The sequence below is a fragment of the Meriones unguiculatus genome, chromosome 11 (genome assembly GCF_030254825.1).
Source record: "Meriones unguiculatus strain TT.TT164.6M chromosome 11, Bangor_MerUng_6.1, whole genome shotgun sequence".
NCBI classification, from domain to species: domain Eukaryota; kingdom Metazoa; phylum Chordata; class Mammalia; order Rodentia; family Muridae; genus Meriones; species Meriones unguiculatus.
Window position 1 is genome coordinate 55,604,852 of NC_083359.1, and position 22,626 is coordinate 55,627,477.

At 48.4% G+C, this 22,626-nt stretch overlaps 1 long non-coding RNA gene across 1 annotated transcript; it reads left to right on the forward strand.

Moving 5' to 3' along the window:
- The first annotated feature begins 11,259 nt into the window (after nucleotides 1–11,259).
- LOC132646361 (uncharacterized) lies at nucleotides 11,260–21,759 on the forward strand. The gene is made up of 3 exons (XR_009584556.1): nucleotides 11,260–11,365; nucleotides 12,331–12,474; nucleotides 19,663–21,759. It is a non-coding gene; the product is annotated as an uncharacterized LOC132646361 (long non-coding RNA).
- Nucleotides 21,760–22,626: the final 867 nt, after the last annotated feature.

Consider the following 22,626-nt stretch of genomic DNA (forward strand, 5'->3'; position numbering starts at 1 on the left):
TCTGCAAGGGTGGAGTCATTGATTGCAACCCAGTCACATAGGCCATGAACTGTATCCGCTCTTTCTTATAAAAAGTAGCTCATATAAAAACTCAAGTTACCAAGTGTTGTGTTATGAAAATTCGTAGTTTTAATCTCCCTCTCCCTCTTCCCATCTCCCTCTCCTCTTGTCAACACCAGTATTAAGGTGTATCACTGTCTTGATGGCTTCTGCCCTCTAGTGGCACCAGCCAGAAACTGAGTGCTGCCCCGCCTAGCCAAGCCTCCTACCAAGGATGAACTAAAGCAAGCCACCTACCCACTGTTCGGTCTTCTCAGTGCCTGTTTCTTAAAACCCTTCAGGTGTCATGTGCCAGGCTAAGCAGTTAGAGTTGTCATGAAGTGAGGGGGGTGACTTCATTTGTGCCCCTGGGGCTATGAAGAGGGGAAGTGGCTGAGGAGAAATATATGCCAAATCCTGACCACCTCAACTCCAAAGTGAACTGAGGATGCCCTGGAGCATGTTTAGAAAAGAATGTGGGGGTGTGAGTGCCTTGGAGATCTGACGCAGAGGGTGTCAGGTGAAGGGGAGGAGAAGGGACACTTCTGGAGGGGTCTGTCCAAACTACAGCTGCCTTCCAATTTTGACTCTTAGCAGTGCAGCTTCCTCAACTGCATGAGGTCTTTGGGACTACTGAGACAGACAGCTGAGAGAAGCAACCTAAGGGAGGGAGGATTTATTGTGATTCTTGGTTTCACAAGGTCTCACTCTACCAAGGGAGGGAAAACTCTGTTCACCACAGCAGACCAGGAAGCTGAGAGCAAAGCGGGAACCATGATCTGGATATAACAAGCAAAGGTCCACTCCTACTGACCTACTTCTGCCTGGAATCTAACTCCTGATGGTTCCACAGCCTCCCAAAGAAGCACTTCCCACTGCAGAACAAACAGAATGGAAGCCTGTGAGGGACATTCTAAATCCAAACCATCATATCCTACCCCTAGCCTCCAGAGGCTTGTGGGCATCTCATAATGTATTTTAACCCAGCTTCAAAAGTCTTTTTTTTTTAATAGGGTCTCTCTGACAGCATTGGCTGTCCTGGTACTTGCTCTGTAGACAAGAGATCCCTCTGCCTCTGCCAACCCAGTGCTGGGATTAAAGGAGTGTCCCACTACTGCCCAACTCCAACTTCAAAAACATTAACAATCCCAACACCTTTCAGAAGACCAAGGTTCAAAGACTCCTCTGAGACTCAAAGCCACCTTCTAGCCACGAGGCCTGCAAAGTCAAAAGAATGTCACCCACTCTTAGTCTATAATACAGGGGCAAGCATTCCTATTCCTAAAAGAGGAATGGGGACCAAGAGAGGAAAGTTGAAACTAAAGCAAAACCAAATCCCAGAGGGGCAAGTGTCAAGTTCTGAAGCTCCACGCCCAGCACTTATGGCATCAATGGACTTTGGCAGCCCTGACCATAAGCCCTTATAATGTTTGCAATGCACATGGTCTCTTTGTTTGGGTCAGGCTCCTTAGAAATCCTGTGTTCCTGGCAGCTATGGCATCATTCGGGCTTCATGACTGGGGCTTTACCTCCATTGTCTCATGCACAGCCTTCAAGGCTTCCTCTGCAGAGAATCCAGAATAACTACAGACCACCTGGCCTCGCAGATCTTTCTTTGGAATCTTGCAGGAAACCTCCATGGTGCATTCTCCACCTGCAAAACCAGCACTCTGCAAATAAACAATGCCAAGTTCTGCTGTCAGCTGGGGTGGCAGCTGGGATTCCTTGGGCTGTGGCTACAGAGGCCTCTGAGCGCCCAGGCAGCTGAAGCTAGGAAAGGCTGCCCCTAGGCTCCCCTTGTGAGTAGAGCACCCCATTGGCATGCTCCCCTTAAAGAAGTCTTTCAAACAAGTTTGCAGTTTTAGGCCCTGAAACCTGTGTGAGTGAGGTCTCACTAATTCCCGCCCTGCAGGGAGGAACCTTCCACTGTCTTAATACACAGTGCTCAGCTTCTTCTACTGTCATTGTTGACCTCTACAGTTTCTTCACCTGTAACTTTAAACAGCTCCCTTTTCTGGCCAAACTCTGTCTTCTTGCCTCCTTCTGGTCTAATTTTTTTTTTTAAATCCTGATTCTCACTGCAAACCTGCCCCTAAAGCAGCCAGCAAGAATGCTATCTCGATATTTCCTCCACGAAATTATCTATTACAGTTCAACTCAGCCTCACCTAAAATTTCAGAACATGGGGCTGGAGAGATGGTTCATTTGGTAAGATCACTGTCTGCTCTTCCAGAGGTCTTGAGTTCAAGTCCCAGAAACCACATGATGGCTCACAACCATCTATACTGGAACCTAATGCTCTCTTTTGGCATCCAGGTGTACACACAGGTAGACTGCCATACATAAAATAAATAAATAAAATATTTTTTAAAAATTTCAGAACATGTGAAATAGATACATAAATTCTTTTCCATTCTGTAATGCAAATGGCTTCTAGTCTAAATTCTTTGAGTCCTTGTTCACATTTAAAACCTCATGAGAGGGAACTGAAGAGATGGCTCAGAGGTTAAGAGCACAGATTACTCTTCTAAAGGTCCTGAGTTCAACTCCCAGCAACCACATGGTAGCTCAAAGTCATCTATAATGAGATCTGATGCCCTCCTCTGGTGTGCAGGCACACATTCAGACAGAACATTGTATATATGTTTTATATATATAAAACCCTCTTGCTGAGCATGGTAGGACACGCCTTTAATCTCAGCACTAGGGAGAAGAGATAGGCACCAGGACAGTCTAGTCTATACAATGAGTTCTAGGACAGCCAGGGCTATGTAGAGAGACCCTGTCTCAAAAGCAAAACAAAACAAACACATGAGCCAGGCCTTCACTGTGTGTGTTCAGGTCTGTTGAACTCCCACCAGAATCACCCACCAAGCTCTTCTTGTTCATTCTAGGGGTTCTCCAGAACCCCTGCATCTCCAAATCCTTCCAAACATCCCCTGAAAAGCCAGTTTGAAAGGTCTAAGAACCACATGGGCAGACTTAACCATAACAGTGTCCACACCTCCCTGACACCAATTTTCAGGATTAGTTACTTTCCCTTGCCGCATTGGCACCTGACAGAGACAAGCTTTAAAATATTGATCTATTTGAGCTCACAATTTCAGTCCATCTGTTCACAGCAGCGGGATTGTATGGCAGGATCTGTCCACAGCACTGCAGACTAAGGGGCAGAGGCCGGGGGAGGAACCAGTCGCTGTGTATAACCTTCAAAGGGCCACTCTAAAAACCTCCCACCAGCTAGATAGTGCCATCTAGCGATTCCACAAGCCTCCTGTGCCACCAACTGGGGAACAAGTATTTAAAGCATGAGTCCAGGGAGGCCGCTTCAGATTTAAACATAACACTGACCAAGACATGTTGGTGCTACTTTTTAATGCTATTTTATTTATGTTTTTAAATGCCTCTTTCTCCCTTCTCCACCCCAATCCCTTCCAACACCTCAACACAGGTAGGAGAAAAAGATTAGTGGGGAGAAGGGACTGAGTTTTCTTTAGCTACTTCCTGCCAGCTAGGGTTGTTGGGTTCTTTGGGTCAAGTCCAATCCGTACTTCAGGAGGTCTCCAACTTCTTCTCATTCACCTGCATCAACAGCAATCAGGAGCATGGGGGTGGGGTTGGCATTAGCAGCCTTCTTTCTCAGAGCTCAATAGCTCTCTCTTCTCTCTCTGTGTCTATCTCTGTCTCTCTCCATCTCTGTCTCTGTCTGTCTGCCTGCTGTCTATCTCTGCCTGTATCTCTGACTCTGTCTCTGTCTCTCTCTTAGCCCTGGCATTTATTCCCTCTCAGATTTAAACTCTCTGCAGCTGGCAAAGGGCCCTTCTCAGAACCTGTACCAGGCAAATAGTTTGCTGCTGTGGACAATCTGAATCAGTCCCATAACCTACACTTGGGATCAAAATGAAGACATGTTTACATCCACAACAAAGACAGGCAAAGAGAACAATAAAAGTCTACACGGCCCTGTGGCCAAGTTTCCGCTTATTTCTAAATGTGCTACCTCACAGGAGAAGCACATGAAGAGGCTTCCCTCAGACTCAGGCTCCAATTTTCTTCATGCTACCAGTTGGTGAGGACTTACTCCATACTAGAGGCCTGTCTTAGTTGCTTTTCTATTGCTGTGGCAAGACAATCATGATCAAGACAACTTATAAAAGAGAGCTTTTGATTGTAGTTACAGTTCCAGAGGGTTGGAGTCCTGATGGTGGAACAAAAGAACAGCTGAGATCACACATCTGGATTCACAAGCAAGAGGCAGAGAGTGCTAACCAGGACCGGTGAGAGGGTTTTTTGTTTTGTTTTGTAAATCCCAGAGCCCACCTCCAGTGACATACCTTTTCCAGCAAGGCCACACCTCCAAATCTTTCTCAAACAGTCCCACTAACTGGGGACCAAGTATTCACATATATGAGCCTATGGAGGCCATTCTCATTCAAACCACCACAAGACTTAACTTGCATTGCCTCATTTTCTGCTCCTTGTCAGCTATGCCACAGCTGTTACTGTCTTCACTATATATTATATAGTGTTCTTACACACAGGAAATGGAGACACACACAGCCCTGGGCCATCCAGCAGGGAGGCTCTGCCGCTGCCTCTTCAGCCATTGTTTCTGCCATGCTTCCTGCAGAGCAGAGTACTTTAAATTAGCCAAGTATGGTGGGTGTGGGGGGACTCAGGATAGAAAGAGCTGATACAAGTGGAGAGAGACTATATTACTCCTCAGAGCTCAAATCACAATCCATTCGCTGGCATGCATGGTTGTGGTTTTCAATTAAAATTTCCTCTTCATCAGTAAGAGGGAGTGGGAAGGGGGGAACATTTCCTACAGTGACATCCATTGGATAACAACAGAAATAACAGCCTGAGGACCACGCATTACAAACTGAGAAAGAGCTAGGAGATGATCACAGGTTTGTGAGAGGATGTCAAGGGCCTGACTGAGATGCTGAGGGGTACGAAGTGGGACACCGTAATCCAAATGAGAGGGAAGGAGTGACCTTGGACATGGATAACACCCAGAGATGGAAGGAAGTTTCAGACAGTCTAGGCAACAACAACAACAACAAAGGCTGAGTACAGAGAGCAAAGGAGAGCATTTAAGTCAATGAGGCAGGATGCTATGTAGGGGTCAAATCATCTACTGTCTTAAATCTTTCAGGCTCAAGAACCCAGACACTTCCCCAGATTAAGGGCAGCTCTCTAAAGTCTCGATGTTTTGCCGTTGGCCACAAGGGGGCAGTATCTCATATCTCATGGTCAAGCTCCGGAGCCCTTCAAAGGCTTCCAGGACTGCCAGATTTCTCCTGCCTTTGTTCTAATACAGTGATTCTCAACCTGTGGGGTCGTGACCCCTATCTCTCTCCAAAAATATTTGCATTGCAATTCCTAACAGTAGCAAAATTACAGTTGTAATTTTGTAATCAAGTAGGAAGGAATCTAATTTTATGGTTGGGGTCAGCACAACATGAGGCACTATAGCAAAAGGTTGCAGCATTAGGAAGGTTGAGAGCCATTGTCCGTCAGGACCCAGTGTCGCCAGGAGCCTGTTGTGCCAGCGAGAGCGTTGGGCTCTTCTCCGGATCTTGCTCTGTTTGTGTTTTGCTTTGTTTTGAAACAGTGTTGCTATACCCAGACCCACCTTGACTTCCTGGCTTAAATGACCCTCTTGCCCCACTCTTCTGAGTAGGTAGGTTTACTCACACCACTAAGCTCAGCTTTTCAGAGCATCTGCTTGATTGTCTCATTTGAACAGCACCTCAGTATGCAGTCCAGGCTAGTTCACTAATTAAACCAATTATTGTGATATCCAGCATCAAAATGTAAAACATAAAATTTAGGTATGTTATATGTTTCTTAATACAGTTACGAAAATTCATCCAGTTTAGTCAATTTTGTCGATTGATTAAAGTTAATTCAAAGTATTTCTGAGTGCAAAAGACATGTTGAGGTTTTTCAATAAATGCAGTGTAATATAAAATATCTATGATTTCAAGCCAGTATTATGGCACATGTCCATAATCCAAGCACTTGGAAGATGATGATCAGAAGATCAAGGCTAGCCTCAGATTTCAAGGCCAGCCTGGGCTACATGAGGCCTAGTCTCAAAATAACAAAACTCAGATCTAGGGTTTCAATGGGAAATTAGAAAAGCCTCAAGTGCTGATGTTTGTTGCCTTCACAAATGAAGGTGGTGCTAAACTCTGCTTAGCTATAGGCCAAATGAAGCTCTGCCTTCCAGTGCAAGGGCACAGACCTTATCGAGGGGGATCAGGCAAAGACAGGCAGGTTCAAACCACAGAAGAAACACAGGAACAAAGCACCAAGCCTGGACCTTTCCTCTCCATGGGCACAGCTCAGTCCCTTGACAAACTGGAGCCTCGTGCACTCTCCTTCCCACCCCACCACCAGGCAATGCGCCTGCAGCTACGTTTCATCTGTGAAAGAGTCACAGATCTCTCAGGGTACTTGCTATGGAGTTTGTGGGGGACTAAGAGTCATTTTTGTCTTAACAATTTAAAAGATACTGTTCAATCGGAAACTCACAAGGCAGTTTGATGAAAGTATCAAATGATGTATATAAATAAAATATTATTTCTTTTTTCCCTTCCCTTTTCCCTCCTCCTTTCCTCCCTTCCCCTTCCCTCTCCCCTTCTTCTTCTTTCTCTTCCTCTTCCTCTTCTTCTATATGATGAGAGCTATGTGATGAAGGAAGCAATAGACGTGGTCTGAGCATGTTCCTTTATTTGCTGACTAAGCCATTCATTCTACTCTGCACGCACGCGCCGAATCCACAGCTAAAATGTTATCAGGAAAATAATAGTCCTCAAACTTTCCCAGACCATCCCACCCCAGTCACATGGATGGGCTCTAAGAGACGTGACTGAAGCTACCAGTGGAGATCCTGGGTAACCCAGGCCCCCAAGCTGTGCTCACATGGAGCCAACAAATTGCTCAAGCCTGCAGCTGCGCAAGCTTTCACTCCTGAAAACTAGGCCATGCCCCAGGGACAAAGCCCACAAGAACAACTTCATAGACCAAGCCAAGGTTTTGCTGTAGCACCAGGTCTGGGAGCAGAGGAAGGGGGAAACTACTGCCAAATGGCTAGGAAGGAAAAGGGGCCACACCCAGGCACCCTGGGCTGCAACAGGAACTGCAAACACTTAAGATAAATGAGCTGTTTCCACTTAGGTCTGGGTTGCTGAGCACACTGCAGGAACAAAGGGCACAGTCACACTGGACCGAGGAAATGGGTCAGAGTCCCTGGTGGAGCTAGTGGGGAAATCTTCATAAATCCACAAGAATAAGCAACAGCTTTGGACTTGCACACTATCCCAACAAACCCCACATCTCCTTTCCCGGTGCCATGTTGAGCCTCGGGTCTGGATGAGACTGGACTCTGGAGACTGGCTGAGACAACAATGGCGTGCCATGGGCTTCAGACTTAGCCAGCCGTTTAGAAGGAGATGAGAGCCAGATAAGAGCCAATCTTAACAGGGTCCTCAAGGTGTAGCTAAAGTGATTGCATAGAAAGAGCCAGAAAGCACAAGTTGCAAACAACTGTATATATCAAGGCTTCAGGGCACACAGTTCCACACCTAGTAATAAAGGTAAGTCAGGGCAAAGGACTTCCATCAATATGGAAGTGGACCCTGTGTAACCCAGAAGCAGCCCCAAGGTCATGTCCATGAAGACCGTGGTGTCTCCCAAAACTGCCCGGGGAACAGACTCTGGCCTGGCAGTGCTGAGAACTGTACAGTGCTCTGAGTGGAGGCTGGCCGTTGCTGCCTTTACTTTTCCAGCCTCATCAGGATGGGTTCCATAAAGCCCTTGCTTTCCCATGGCAGTAACTGAAGTCTAGATCAGCCTGGCAGGGCCAAGTCCTGTACTGGTGCTCTAGAAGCAACCGAGAGTGCAGGGTGAGCAGCTGGCAATCTCATGGCAAATGGTAGGAGCTGGCTCTGCTCTCTTGGTGGAGAATCTCGATAATAAATGAAGGGCTCCGAGGCTGAACAGCCAAACAAGTGGCAGGTTTTTGGTTTTGTTTTTCCAGAAAATCTGAAATGGGAACTGAGAGGCGCCACCCCAACGGCTGTGGGTCTGACTAAGACACCACTAGGTGCAGAGAATCCTACGGGAATGGAGACTGTCACCTCCGTGTGCCTCCCTCCTTGCAGTACACAGACATTTCCTTCTATCCTCTCATTTGTTCTGGAGGTCCAAAGTGCACAACGCGCCTTCAGAGCACTGCATTTTCTGAAGGCCTTGGAATCAGTCTTGCTCGCCTCTCCAGGTTCCTAGTGGGCCCTGGCATTCCTTGGTTTGCAGCAGCGTCAGTTCCGTCTCTGCTGTCTCCTGTCTTCATCTGGTGTCCACTCTTTGTCCCTCTGGTAATCTCTTCTAAGGCACAAGGCACGGGTTTTAGGGCCTCCCCAATCCAATATGCTTGACCACATCTGCAAAGAGAGCGCCTCCTGGTGAGCTCACAGTCCAAAGCCCTGGGTGGCCATGGACAGGAAGTCAAGAATTATCCAACCCGTGGCACCATCTAAAAAGAACTTCCCTAAAGCAGACTGGAAGGTCTTTGTGAGGTATTTGATACAGATGTTCCTTCAGCCCAAGTACCACAAAAGCTGGATGACAAGAAAAAAAAAAATGATAGTCCAAAATGGGCGTTTATACCAGAAGACCCCTTTCCGGGTTGGTGTGCGTAGAGGCTGGTATGTCCCTGAACCTACATTCCTTTCTTTTCATTAATTGTGAACTATCCCGAACATACGGTGAAGCCCAGAGGTCAATGTAACGAGCCCTGTGAATCCACCATTCAGGTTTAGTACACGCTAATATCATTTCAGATTCCCTTCCTATAAATCAAACTGCACCCAAAGCCCCCTACCATCTCTTCCTAGCCCTCTCTTGCCCTCTCCTAAGGTACGTTCTCTCTAGTCCACCATTGCCTTCCAGTTTGTGGTACACATCTGCAGAAATCGTACTTCAGAGCTTTTGGTCTTCTCCAGGCTACTGACACGTGGCATGCCACACTGTCAGGATATGGCCACCATGGGACCATGAGCAACCACGCTCTATAGGGTGCAGTGTTGCCGAGCTAGGAAGTGTTAGGTCTATTGAACACACTTTCAACTTGTGGCTGTTTTTTTTAGATTGGGTTGCCATCATCAGCCAATGAGCTCCCAGACTTTTATTACAAGAATATAGATTCATAGACTAGCTGGAGTTGTTTGTGCCAATTAGCACCATAGTCTAACCAGGTGATCTAACCGGCTCCCCTGGGTGGGGGCCCTACACTGTGCAGCGAATTCACACCATATCTGTCACTTTTTCCCATGGAACATTATGTGTTCCTGATGTATCCGTACGGATGCTTGGCACCCCTGTTCCTTCATTCCAGCCCTGAGCTCTTGTTGAAGGGCAGCTGTTTTCAGTGTTAGGTACAGCTGCTGCCGTGTCTCTTTGTCCCTCCATTTGGGTCTCTCTGGAGTTTTTCAGTAGGAGCCCTACCCATTCCTATTCCCCGCCCCCACCCCCATCCCAATGAACATCATCAAAGTGTCTTGAGTTGCCAAATGTTTTGTGGTGGGGGGCAAAAGCACCACCAGTTAAGATTCTCTGGCATCCGGGCACAGTGGCACACACCTGTAATCCGAGCACTCAGGGAGGCAGAGGCAGGCTGATCTCTATGAGTTTGAGGCCAGCCTGGCCTACAAAGTGAGTTCAGGACAACCAAGGCTACACAGTGAAACCCTGTCTTGAAAAAACAAACAAACAAACAAACAATAAAAAGCAAAAACAAAGCAAAACAAAAAAGCCTCTCTGGCATCTATAGCTGGAAGGAAGGCACTGCCTTCATTAGCCGCTTTAAAGTAAGGGACTCTCCAGAGTGACTAGTAACCCCATATCCGGATACCTCCCCAATGCCAAATACTGCTTCAGACATTGCCACTGCAAGGGATATAAGTTGGTATTAATTTTACTTTTAGTCGAAATGTCTCATTTTTTGTTTAAAAAAAAATAATTACCCTGGTCTGTTCGTCTAGTCACTGATGTAAAGTCTGTTAGTTTCTTCCCTCTCTGGGGTTGCCAAGGCAGGTGCCCAGCAGAGCAAGGAGCAACAGAACAGCTCCTCTAGCTCCTCTGCCCCAGCAAAGGCCAGCTCCCGCCACCAAGAAGCCTTGCCTCCTCCTCTGTGCTTTGGGCAAAGTGTCTTGCACCTTTTCTAGTGACCTGCCCTTGGTGGATGTACAATTAGAAAAGCACTTCCTGATGTAGGAGAGTGATGACCCTTCTTTCCCAGTGAGAGAGGAACAAGAGCACCCTCATGTCCAACCCAGGCTCCACCTGAGAGCAGCTGCACAATCCGGACAGCATTAGTGGACACGAGTGGCAGGCCGGCGAGCTCGGGACACAGGAGGACTGCAGCCCCAGGTGAGCCAGAGAGCAGCTCCAGTGCATCGGAACCGCTCAAGTCCAGACCCTGAGAAACATCTGTGAACGCCCATGCCCAGCCAATGACAGAAAGGGAGGCAAGGATGAGGATGCTTAGAGTGGGCCATGTCCACTGGAGGGCTCCAGCGTCACATCGCCGGATGATCCTCCCACTGGAGGAAAGAACAGGCTATGTTGGGAGAGCCATGGTGTAAAGCCTCGGCCAATAACACACATCAATGTTTCATGTGTTAGCTGAGCGACTTGGAGTGTAAATTCTTTAAAGGTAGGAATCATGTCATATGAGTCCTCCAAATGCTCCCCTAACAGTCAGCACAGAGCTGTGTTCATGAGTTTTTAATAATGCCCTTGGGATCATATTCTTTTGGGTCTCATGAAAAGAATGATAAATAGTAAATAGATTTACTAGCCCACTGGCCTCTTTCACACATACTTGTTTTCAAAATGAATATAAAAAGTGCTTTCAGTTTGGTGGCCCATTTCTTCCTAAAATGTCTACTTTAACAAATGCTAATTGACACCTACTAGGCTTAATTGACTTGCACCCAAAGACAGACTGCACCCTGAAACTCAGGTCCACCGGCTCCCCAGGAACTCAGTGCTAATGCCGTGCACCTTGTTTTCCTTCCTGTCCCCTGGCACCTAGCCCTACCAAGTACCCCAGATACATCCGGGCTTTTGTTCTGAATAACACAAAACATCAACAGAGGTTCACTTCTGACATCAGCAGAACCTGGCAGGTAACGGAACTGGATAGCTGCCAGGGATCTGTGAGCTGTGACTGGCCAGTCTTTACCCTCTCTGAGGAAAGTCTGTGCACTGTCTCAGGACAGACAAAAGAACACAGCAGGCGAGTCTCCAGGTGAGGAGGGGCTCTGGACAGGTGTTCCGACATATGTTGGTGCTGGTGAAATATGCATGTATGCATGCTGAGAGCTCAGCAAGGACACTTAGGGGCCATGATAAAAGCAGAATGTTAAATTCTAGTAAAATAAGTTGCTGTCTGGCATGTTCCTATAATGTCAGCACTAGAGTGGCTGAGACAGGAGGATCTTGAGTTCCAGACCAGCCCATGCAGCATATGGAAAACTGGCAAGGGGAAAGAGAAGCCCTGTTGTTAGGTACTGCTGTTCTAAAAATTTTGAGAGGGAAGAATGGAGGGGGAAAAAGTCTCTGAGGAAAAAGAAGAGCCCTATCTTGCCAAGAGATACTCAAAGCAGGATGCGTCCTAGGCTGTAGACGGGTTAAGATTTTAGTATACTATGTCCTGGATCTTATATTACTTTATTAGCAGAAAATTTTAATGTGCCTAGAATTCCTCATCCCTAGCATCAAAGACCGATTACATGCAAGAAAGGACCACTGCCTCCTTTTTTGTTACCAGCTAAGGTAAGATCTTTATGCATGAGGCCATTGTGTAGCAGGCCTTTTGTGCTCCAGAAGGTAGATGCCATTACTAGTATTTTACACAGAGGGAAACCAAGGCTCAGAAAGCCTGTAAGTGACAGGATGGCTGCACCTGCTTCTCAAGTCTTTATCTGGATGCTGTGGTGCTAAATGTAAGTCTATAGGTGTATGCATTTATGTATGAGCGGGTTGAGGGAGACACAGGGCATTTTGTTGTTGTTGTTGTTGTTGTCACTGTCCCAGGTTTACTAAATCTTACAGCACACCTGAAAAGAGTCAAATGGCTCCATGTACTGTTCTGACATTCACCCCAGATGAGTGAGCAGCAGGCAGAATTATCTGCCCAAATCCAAAAGCCTGACTCAACACTTGGATCTCAGGAACATCACTGCCTCTCCTTTCTCTCTCCCCCTCCCCCAGTCTGCTGCAGAGCTGGGCTGATGTCCTGGTGTGGAAGTCCAGGCCGTCTGGTGCGTCTTGGATGATCTGGGTCGCCTTCCTCCAGGTTTCGGAGCAAGGGCAGCACCTGTTGGTAGATCCTGGTAAAAGAGGAACGAGGAAAAGGTAGTTTTGTTTCACGAACTTGCCCACTTACGTCCTCAGAATCTGCCTTATACTGTTAGAGGATTTGTTCGGGTGACCAGCACCATCGATGCACAAGACAGCTAAGAGGCCCCAGAAGGGAACCTGGGAAAGCAAGGTCAAGTTCAGGGCCCTCCGGACCGGGGCCTGGAAAGTGTTCCAGGTTTCTAGATCCCTGAGCTTCCAGGTTGCTCAGAGAGGGTGGGGCCTGCCGTCTATCAAGCTTCAAGGAGAGTCGGAAAGTGTGGAAGTGTCCGAAGCTTTGGGGACTTAGCCACCAGGGCAGCAGGTAGGGGGTTGAGAAGGCACGGAAAGCACCGCAGCCACCGCCCTTCCTGAAAGGTCCTGTTGTGCACTGCCCCGCGGTGAGCCGGTGAGCGGCCCACGCACCCCCCCCTCCAGCTTTGATTGGCCCGCTTCTTCCCTAGGTCAGCCAGTCAGAGGCTTGTTACCAAGGCCGAGCTCCCCACCCCACCCCTCCCAGTCCCAGTGGAGGCTGCAGTCCCGGTGTTGTTGCCAAGCAAAGAAAGCTGCTTTGCAAAGCTTGTTTGGTGTATTAAACCCTAGCCAGATGCTACAGTGGGGGACCAACGGACGAGGGTGGGTGGGTGGCCGAGGGCTCCACCCCAGTTACATAGCTTGGAGGCAGGGAACAGACACCTGCCTGCCCTCGCCACCCAGCCAGCCCTCGCCCTCCTCCCGCCTGCTCTCCCTTGCTTCAGAGCAACCGGTGGTAGGATCGCCAGGTGCCCAGCTGTCCCAGTGGAAAGGCATCGTCTTTGCCACCCCACCGCTGAGCAAAACAGAACTGCCTCAGTGGGGGAGGTGCCAACACCACCAACTCACATGTTTAGGGTCATCCTCTAAAATGAAAACAATTCTTGAGAATGACCAAGTGACTCCTGTGGGCAGCACTGGACGGGCTATAGGCCCCAGGAAAGGGGAGGCTTAAATGGCAAGCCGCCTAACCATTTAAGTTGGCCATCTAGCTAGCAATGCCCAGACTGCTACAAAGACAAGAATCTGGACCAAAATGCTTCAAGATCCAGAACAGAGCTGTTGGGTCAGCTAGTGCAGGTGAAGAAAGGTGCAAGTGAGAAGGGAGCTACCGAACAGGATATTCTAAGAGTGTGCTTCCAACCGCGGCTCAATCCCTTTAATAGATGGAAAGACTGAGGCAAATCTATACCTTTGCAAAATGCTCCTTTGGCCTCATACCCAACTACCAGATCCCTGTTTCAGTCTCCATTGCATAGCCTTATACACATGTGGCCTGACCTGGTGATGGTAATATTGGTATTAAATGTCAATATTTAATAGCAGTTACTGTGAGTTCAGTATAAGCCAGCACTGTTCTGGGTCCTTATATCAGCAAATCCCACACGAGAACTAAGTAGAGAAACTTTTATCTTCATACCAAAGCCATTGAGAAGCTATGTAGCTCATCTACTGTCACAGAGCTGTGAGTGGCACAGCAGGAGAGTGTTAGGTAATATGTCCTTTCCTGGGGATCCTTCCCAATCTTGATCATCTTCAAGTTGTAACTTTCCTGCCAGGTGTGGCAGTGAACTCTTGTAGTGCTAGCAGGAGGACCATGAATTTGAGAGCAGCCCTGGCTACTTAGTAAGACCTTGTCTCCCTCCCAGAAAAGAAGCTCTTCCTTGGGTGTTGCCCCCAAAAAAGCATGGCTCAGCCAGGTGTACTGGCACAAGCATTAAAGGACTACATAGAAGGACCCAGTCTCAAAAGGGAGAGAGCTAGAGAGGAGGGAGAGAGAGAGAGAGCTGGCCTTCCCAGCCTCTGCAGAAGTCCCTAGGAACTAGGACCAGCCTTCTTGGGGGGGGGGGGGGAACTAGAGGAAGTGGGGTTTTTTTTAGTAAATTTTACCACGTTTTTTTTAAAAATGAAGTCCAAAGACAATCTTCTCACCTATGTGTCCAGTTCTGGTCAACCAAACCTTTTAGAGCATCTTCAAGTGCCAGAGATGCTTCCTAAACTTCACAGCTTTATGGTCTGTTTCCAAAAGAGGGCAGACACCAACTTGGAAGTTGAGGAGTGATGGGCAGAGGTACCAGGAGTGCCTGAGAACTTGGCAGGCAGTCCTGTTTTACAAGCCATTCCTTCTCTTTCTCCCCCACTCCTTTGCTACTCCCCCCAGCCTGCACCCTTTCCCAGCTCCTGGGGCACACCATCTGTCTGCCCCCCCTCCTTCAGGGACTTAGGTCCTTTATTGAGACCTTTAAATAATTAAATGCCCCAGAGCTCCCCCCACCCCCCAGCATTGATCCCAGCCTTAGGCCTGGGGTGTTATTCAAAGCCCAGGAGCTGACTGGAGAGCTGCCAACCCCACCGCCTCTATTCAACTCCTTTCTTTCCACTCTCAGCTGCTGGGCTATGGCTAATAGGGCTTTTCTCCTGCTTTTGCCCCCTTGTCTGCCAAGCACAGTCCAGGGGTGGGGGTGAGGGGTAGGTAGGGAAAAGGCCAGTAGGTCCCAGAAAGGAATGGGACCTAAGACTGAGGGAGGGGTAGAGAGAGTAGCCAGACTCGGTGGCGGAGCTAGGACCACTGCCTTCAACTCTGTTACCCCAGAGTGAGACTAGGACTTGTCAATCACCTGAGCGGTGTGAGGCTTGGTCAGCCTCCTCATTCATGCAAATAACCTTGGTGAGTGGCTGAAAGTTTAGTCTAGACACAAAGGAACTGTGAGTCCTCCTCCCGCCGCCCTCCCTCCTACAGCCACCCGGCCCAACGACAAAAGGCCAGGGCCCAGCGGTGCGTAAAGAGTGAATGGGCAAGACCCTCCCTGGTGACGTCCCACTAGACAGATGGCAACAGTTGCCCCGCACCAGTTGCAGGCCTTCTTTCATCCTACCCCTGAACCCCATAAAGGAGGAAGGCGGGTGGCTCAGGAGCTCATCAGCTTCCCCTACCCTGTGCGGGGGAAGGGTGAGGCCCGGGAGGTGAGAGGCAGGAGAGCTGATGCTGGCTGTTTGGCTGCCAAACAAAAAGGTTGCTGAAAGGCCGGCTCTGGGCCCAGCTTGCCCATCTGTGCGCCTCTGGGGAGCTCTGCCCCCACGCTCCTCCTCGGCTTCTGGCCAGCCTTAGTGAGCCAGGGCCTCTGGGAAGAGAGAGCAAGTCTGGGGCCGGCTCACTAAGCTGCAATCTTTGGGTTCTCAGGCTGTCACCGAGGGAAAAATCCCTTGACCTGCATTGTTTTGCCTCTTCAGAAATAGGTTAAATGGAAAATCCAAGCCCTGAGGGGCAGCTGGAGAGCTGTCCTCTGTGGTTAACTAACTGTGAGTCGTTGGGAATGGTCTAGTAGGGCAGGCATGGAAGGAAGGCTTCCTTCCCGGGAGTGGAAAGCTTCCTTCTCAGCTAATCCGTTGCTTGCTGCACATTCTAGACCAGTCATCATGAAGCTGTCTGAGCTGCAGATACCTCCCAGCATGGTTGGAAACAGCTTTTGTGCTGTCCAGTTGGAAACAGCTTTTGTGCTGTCCAGTACTCTGTAAACAGCAGAACGCGAGTCATTATTCTCAGTGTCTACACAGTCACACTGTCCTGGAGTAGGTACAGCACTTTAAATAGTTTTCAGCCCTTTTGTGAAGCGACTGAGACAGCAGAGTAGAAGGTGATGGAGACGTTCATCTTGTAGAGAGCACATATAGAGCTGGTGCCTGGCACCAGGCTCCTAAATCCCAGCCAGATCTTTTGCTCCATCTGTCTGCCTTCAAACATCAGTCTATCATGGTCAGTGGTAGGAGTGCTTGCGTGGCACATGCCAGACCCTGGATTCTGACTCTAAAACTGAATTGATGATGATGATGATGATGATGATGATACAAAACTATTTCATGTCAAAAGCCAGAATTATTTAGCATCTTGCTGCCCATGAGTTCTGGCCTGAATACCCTAGCTGTTCTTTCTGCAGACGGACTGAGCTGGGGTGGGGGTGGGGAGATTGTCACTGCTGGGAGAACACCAGAACTGAACAAGCTGCCATTAGAGCCCTCCTCTGGGCTAACATTATGTCCTCTTCTGGCCACCATGACCACCTAGTGTTCGCTTTGGCCCAGGTGCAGATACTCAAGCTGGTTTGAGTTTCTAGTCTTCAGCATTAAGACAGTAAAGATGTATTTCCCGCAAGGTACTTCTCAAGACATCTCTTTCCCAACTCTCGCTCAAGCTAACCTCACCTGTCTCTGATCATCCACTTGTCCAGCAATGATGGCACTGCTTAGATAGAGTGCATCATTCTGCGTTATTCCATTAGTTTGCATTTAATCCTGAAGAGTCAGTGTCTTGGTACAGAACTCTTATGTGTAATTATCCTGCCACCTCCTTCTGAGTGGTGATATCCTGAGGATCAGTCCTTGTTCCTTCTCCCCTGCCAACCCCAGAGTCTGTGCAAAGGCCCATCTCTGCACCTAAGAGGCTCTTATCCAGTGACACTCTTTGCTTGCCAGATAAAGGACTGAACTCGAAACCATATATATGGTCTTTCAGGTCGTCAGGTGCACCCTGCCATGTGTAGAGCCCATCAAGCCCCTGGACTCCGAGGCTGAGAGTAACCCTCCTCAGCACTCAAATTCACGTAGCACTGTGATCTTAGCAAGCACATTTACATCCTGTTGAGCCCTTCTGGGTATCTTTGAATCTTGTCCTGGGACATAATCAGTGCTCCATTTTCCCCCCTGGGTGGTGCCAACAGGAAAGCCTATTGGCCAAGCAGTAGCTATGATAGGGAGGTTATTTGCCTTTTGTATAAACAAGAGAAGCTACTGAGTCCTAAGCCTCCACCCTGAACAGACTGGTAAGAAAGGAACTGGGTTGTCAGGAACACAAGGAGAGCCTGTGTTTTGCATTAGGGCTGGGAAGTCAGGGGCTGAAACTCCTGACTAATGTGAAGCCATCAGGTGAAGCCAGCAGCTTGGTCTGTATAGGACTGGAAGTTTTCCAACTGGAAGGAGGCAAAGGGCAAAGGAAAGACTCCAGTGCAAGCCCAGAACAGGCAGCCTGCTCCCCACAGTCCCTGCTTCAGCTTCAAGCTCTGCCCTGTGTTCAACACAGACACTGTGGAAACTATTGAGCAATGTCCCAGCTGATCTCACGGACCTTCTGTTCAGGTTGAATTATGACAGATAAACAATGACAACACTGTGGAGAATACGTTCACATGTGCACACCACACACACAGGCACATTCACCCATACACAAACATACGCTGCCACTGCCGAAGAGTGACCGAGAGAGGAAGCAATGGCTCTGTTAAGACCCTGACAAGGCCATGGCATCCCAGCATTCAAGATGCCAAGGCAGGAGAATCACTGCAAGTCTGAGGCAAGCCTGGACTACAGAGACCTTGATTAAAAGAAAAAATAAAAAATAAATTAAAAAAAAAAAAACAAAGAAAGAAAGGAAGAAAACAAAACCAGCAGAATTTACACACGCTCACACAGGAGTCCGAGGATATAAATGAGTGGTAGAGAACTTGCCTAGCATTCAGGGTAGAGGCACCAAGCACCAACATAAAAAAAAAAATCACTAAAGAAATGGTAGCAATTCTACAAGAAGAAACAGTCTGAACCTGGGCATAAGAGATGCATAAAATTTGGATTCCAGACTGTTTGCCTTCTGTGTGCTACCGGCAGAGAGTAAACTGCCATGTGGTATAGAGGTCCCTGCCATTCAGACCAGAAGGCTAAGGGCAAGCAGGGAGAAACAGGAGAGAGAAAGCCTGGATTCAGCATGGCTTTGGTAACGATGATAATGATGCCTCCTGGTAATCTCTACCCTCTTGTTTTCTACCTCCTCCCTCCCCCTCCTCTTCCAAGGTTGCTGCTTCTGTTTAGTTAGGCAGTCCTGTCTTTGAGTCTCCTGCCATTTACCAGTAATGTGCCTGTCGACTGTCTGCTTAACCTGAGCCTCTGTTTTCTCACCGAGAGTCTGATAACATCAACCCCTCCACGTTGCTCTGAGGAGTTAATGATATAATGTACAGCTCACCAGTGTCGTTCATTATTATGTTTTTTGTCAGCCTATCATGAACATAACCACAGAAAAGGGGAAAGACAGCAACACTCCCATGCACCCATTGCTGAGGACCTAGTATGCGCCAGGTCCATTGCAAACACTGCAGACACAGCACAGGATCCAAACCACAGCCCTGAGCTCTCAGACCTAACAGCCCGCACGGCAGAGACAGAAATGAAACCGTCATGTGGAGATATGTATCATGTCTGCCTAAATGAAGAAAATGCAACCAAAATCTCTACCTGCCTGCTGGGGTGAGGGGCTCGAGAAGACCCACAGCTCCTTGATTTTGCCCCACCCTGGCTATGGAGGAAATATGAGGGATGGAATGGAGGGAGGCCACAGTTAGGTGTTTCCAGGCAGGTGCTCCGGATATTGAGCCTTTTCTAGGATCTCCTGCAGGTAATTCCATCCATTTCACGGCAGGGTGGATGAAGAGAGTAACCTGGCATGACCTAGGTTTCTTACATAGGGATTTGAATTAATAATGGTCAAAGTCCTTGGGAGGGGGATTGGTAACTCCCACTCCAGGCCCTGACCCCTCCTTTCCCTCTAGACAGGGGAATCAGGGATCAGAGCTGTGAACACAGTTCTCACAAAATGCTCCTTTCCGAGTGACTCGCCAGCAACCCTGCCCCGTTCTTCCTTCTTATCCATCACTGTTTACATGCTCTCTGAAAGTCAGGTGTCAAGAGGCAGCTGCTGTTTGTGGTCTGTTCTCCCCAGATACAGAAACACCGACCTCCATTGCTGCCATTGGCTAACAAGAAACCAGAGCAGCACCCCTCCCCACTCCAGCCAGCAAATAGAGAGGGTACAGGAAACACCTGGAGGAGAGGGCAGCTGGCAAGGCAGTGCCGCCCAAGAGAAGAAAGGGTTTAGGAGTGCAGAGCTGGGGGAGGGGCCGAGTTCTTAATCACACTGCTTTTGGCATCCACCAGCTGCTGAGAACTGACAGCTGAACAGCTCAAGTGCTATTGCTCCTTACCCTACCCCCACCCTGACACACACACGCACACACACGCACACACACACACACGAGATTGTCCCTCTTGGGCACCAGCTTCCACAGTGCCAGGACAAGAACAATCATGCAGAAAGACTCATTGGTTGGTTTTTCTTCTCTTCACCTCCAGCCTCTGACTTTGAGCCTCTTAAAACCGAGCAAATTTGAACCAGAGGTCCAAGCATGAAAATAGATTCCTTAAGGGATGAATGAGCCTGTGTGATATGAAAGCTCCTTCCGGGAGTCCATGCCCACTTATTTGCAAGCTTATCCATCTAGATTTCCACCCATGAATGTCTATTTGCTACATATTATCTCAAGCTGTGGCCCAGGGTAGAGCAAGCTTAACCAGGAAAATTACAGGGAGCTCTACCATCACTGTCCACCCAGAAGGTGTTGGCTAGCATGGAGACTGTGCACCCAAGTGCACATGTAGGCAGAGTGGGCCAGAAGAAGCACAGAGGGGGCTGCCAGGTGGCCTGGGGGCAACAGGAACAAGAGCTGGACCACGTGCTGTCAAGAAAAGGAACAAGTTTCAGAGGCTTCCTCTCCATTCCATCTGGAAACAGAAATGGAGTTGTGAGAAATGGCTTACCACAGTGACTTGTCTGAAAGTTGAAAAGACTGATGCTCACAGCAGGGAAAGCACGGGGTCCAAGACCTCATCATCATTGCCAGCTACTGCCAGCCCTGATGCTGGGCTCCCTGCTCCACAGTGCTGTGCTCACTACCTCACAACTAGTCCAGAAGAGCGGTGGAAAGGAGGCTGCTGGGGATTGAAAGGGGGGGAGGTCTGCAGCTATGGCCCTATGAAGGGGTCTGCAGCTATGACCCTAGGGCAGGCACTCTGCAACGATGGTTCTTTTCGGCCTTCCATAGCCAGAGTCAGAGTCTTCCCCGGAGCTGCCCAGACTTCTCTCCTGGTGATTACTCTGTAAATGTATATAGGGAGTTAATGGGTAACTAAGACTTGTTATGATGTGCCAATAATAGCAGGCTCTCAAGTCCTAAGAGCTGGCATAACTCAAAGGCCTACATTGTCTTAAGATGTGGTCACAAGTTCTCTGTAAGTCCCAGACAGTTTGAGTTGAAATGCACTCTTAATGACCATTCCTGAAGAACCTCACTTTTTTTAAAGATCATTGCTGATCTAATTTTTTTTCATTTACCATTCTCTGCTCTGATCACCACCCGCTTTCACTCACTGGATCAGTATTCACCAGCACCTGATCAGGACAGATACCATTCCAGCAATGACCTGGGCCACAGCTTACTGTGGATGTAGAGTTCCGAGGACCAGGGCAGTGGTGAGAACCGAACACCACGAGAACTCAGAATAAGGCCACATAGCTTCTGAAGAAGATGTCACAGAGAAGTTGCCTTGTGCCCTGAAATCTTGAAGGTATCAGTTCACCAGGAAACAGTGGATGGACAAGGGAGTCTACAGGACACTCTGTGGACAAAGATTCGGAGACCACGGCCCCTTACAGGTGAATGGGCACCAGCTGAACATGGAGGAAGTGACTTCCTGCTTCCTGGGGAAGCAGAGGCAGGCCCCTGTGTATCTTTAGTTCCATTAAGAACATACCAGAATGCATGTGCCTTCCAGAGATCAGAGCCTGTCTACCAGTGGTATCCTCAATACAGAACCTCCCTCCTCTGTGAGGGCTGAAGAAGGAACCCCACCTCTTCATTTCTGGATTCATCAGAGGTCACACTCTAGGACCCTATGCACGCGCGTGCGTGTGTGTGTATGTGTATACATGTATGTATATATGTATATATGCATTATGTATTTAAACAACTATGGATTGGGTGGGATGTAGCTTAGTTCACAAGCACTTGCTCAGCACGAACAAAGCCCCGAGTTTAATCCCCAGCACTATATATCTATAATCCCAGTACTTAAGAGAGACACAGAAGGGAGCATCTGGAGTTCAAGTTCATCCTTGGGTGCATAGCCAGTTCTAGGCCAGCCAGGGATACCTGAAACCCTGTCTCAAAAACAAACAAACAAAGCCACAATATCCTGTATCATGGTCTCTCATTCATCATGATAGTGGCCTGAGCCAAGGACTGGAGGCCTTTTTCCGACAAGGTTTGAGCTCACTCTCCAAGCCCCCTCCAGCCTCTCTACCCAGCTGTTCTCACTCATTTACTGCCTGATGTCCATCAGAGTTTAAACACCCTCGCCCTGAGCCTGGTAAATAAAGCAGCACTTATTCTAACCCGCCCAGCTGTTACTGCCTCTTATCTGATGTACTCCAGACAGCCTGTCCGGCTTACTGGACAAGGGTTGAACTAAGGCCCTCCCTTGTTTGTGGGAATGAGGGTGGCAAGTGGCAGGGCCAGGTTTCTGCTGGGAAAAAAATAACTTGGAGCTTCTGGGGAACCAGGCTATCAAAGCAGGGGAAAGGCTATGCATTTAGGGCAGAGTCCGGGCCTGGCAGCCTCTTAGACCGAACTGAAATGGTTTCTCTGCCAGCTCTGCAAAGAAATAGTGTGGAAAAAAAGCCAGAGAGCTCGGGCTTGCCCTTCTCACTTTCCCCTCTTATTCTCTTCTGGGAAGGGAGAGCATGTGGGTGTGAATCCACAGACAGGCAAAGCTGCTATTGGAGAACCCCTTCCACTGTATGTGTGAATTAGCACGTAGGTGGTTTGGTATTAATGCACAAGCAGGACCATAGAGCCAACATGGTCACGAGCCTGGAAAGTGACAAGGACACCATGTATTTTCCACAAGAATACCAGAGGTCATTTAATCAGTGTTCCTGCTTTCATATGACTCACAAAGGCTCTAGGAGCAGGAGGATTTTCAAACAGAGGATGGAGGGAAGGGGCCACACGACTGTATCAACTGCAACATTCCTGAAGATAATAGCAGATTCACTTTATTTGATACTGACTTCAAGACCACTCAGGATGAGATTAGCTTCTATTAGTAACGGCAATTCTTATTCACTGAGTACTGGAACTAGTCTAAGCTACAGATAGGTTGCATCTCATCTTTGTGACTTGTTGAAATGGGTTGCATTTGAAATCCCACTTCATACCTGAGGAAACAAAATTAGTGCTGGCCACTGGCCCCAGGTTG